At 50.6% G+C, this 1,086-nt stretch overlaps 1 protein-coding gene across 1 annotated transcript in view; it reads right to left on the reverse strand.

The window, feature by feature from the left end:
• CLN8 (ceroid-lipofuscinosis, neuronal 8 (epilepsy, progressive with mental retardation)) overlaps positions 1–462 on the reverse strand; it is a 60,634-nt gene extending 60,172 nt beyond the window's left edge. Inside the window, exon 1 of the mRNA XM_010833406.1 lies at positions 134–462. The gene's annotated coding sequence lies outside the window, so the exon portion shown is untranslated. The remainder of the gene's footprint in view (positions 1–133) is intronic.
• Between the last annotated feature and the right edge of the window lie 624 nt (positions 463–1,086).

Consider the following 1,086-nt stretch of genomic DNA (forward strand, 5'->3'; position numbering starts at 1 on the left):
GGGCGTGCAGGCCTGCTGAGGGCCGGTGGGCTCACCCCCAGCAGGGGACACCCCCAGCTCCCCCTGAAGAGCCGGCCCTGGGGTGGGGGGGACAGGAAGCACGTTAGCGGGCCCCTCCTGCGCCCCCCAGTACCTTCTGCTCCCGCCTTCTCTATTTGCACCGACCCCAGCAGCAGCAGCTCTGAGCCCGGCGTCCTGCACGGTGCCCGCGGCTTCTCCCCATTCACCGGCTCAGCGGCCCAGGCGCTTCCTGAGGCTTCACATCTTCGATTGGGTTCTGCGGAGTCGTTTTTGCCTCTCCTCGAGGGACCCCAGTTCTGGGAGTGTTCAATCTACTCTCCTCTCTGCCCCACATCCTCTTTTCTCGCGTGTTTCCTTTCTATAAATTCCTCTCCTCTGTGATATATGATCCGCTTAGAATTCTCAGTTTGGGTCATTACATGTTTTCTTTCTAGAATTTCTAATTCCATATATATGATTTTCACTTCTCTAGTGAGATTCCATCTGCTCTCAACACAGAATCATGTGTACTTTTAGGGAACGTATCTCCTAACTCTGACTTCTGGAATTCCCATGGAACTGTTTCTAGTGTCTGTTCTTATCTCCTGGGTTTTGGTACTTTTCCCTGTTATTATCTCTGCCAACAAGTTTTTAACCGGATGCTGATTATTGCACCTAAAGATACTGCAGAGACGATTTGAGGATCTGGGTGTATTTTCTTTAAGTCTTGGCCAGCGTGTGGGTTGGGCAAATCCTTTGAATCCAGTCGGGCTGGGTTTCTGGGGTTTTTTATTTTGGTAAGCTGCCTCTAAATCAGACAGTGAATAGTGCATATGTTTTGTGTTTAGAATGGTGAATTGGACATTGTACACTTGCTTCAAACTGACTAGAGAAATGTGAGATGAATGTTTGGAGACGAACATTCTTAAACTGTGGTAGCAAGTCAGTCGTCAGTAACAATTCAGTCCTGGTTGCACTGTCAGAGCCCTGGGGGAGGGGGTGTGGGGTGTGTGTGTGTGTGTGTGTGTGTGTGTGTGTACACATGCGTGTGCAGGCTCTCAGATGGTGGAGGAGGTGGTTTTGGGG

Source organism: Bison bison, unplaced genomic scaffold (assembly GCF_000754665.1).
Source record: "Bison bison bison isolate TAMUID 2011002044 unplaced genomic scaffold, Bison_UMD1.0 scf7180017863606, whole genome shotgun sequence".
NCBI classification, from domain to species: Eukaryota; Metazoa; Chordata; class Mammalia; order Artiodactyla; family Bovidae; genus Bison; species Bison bison.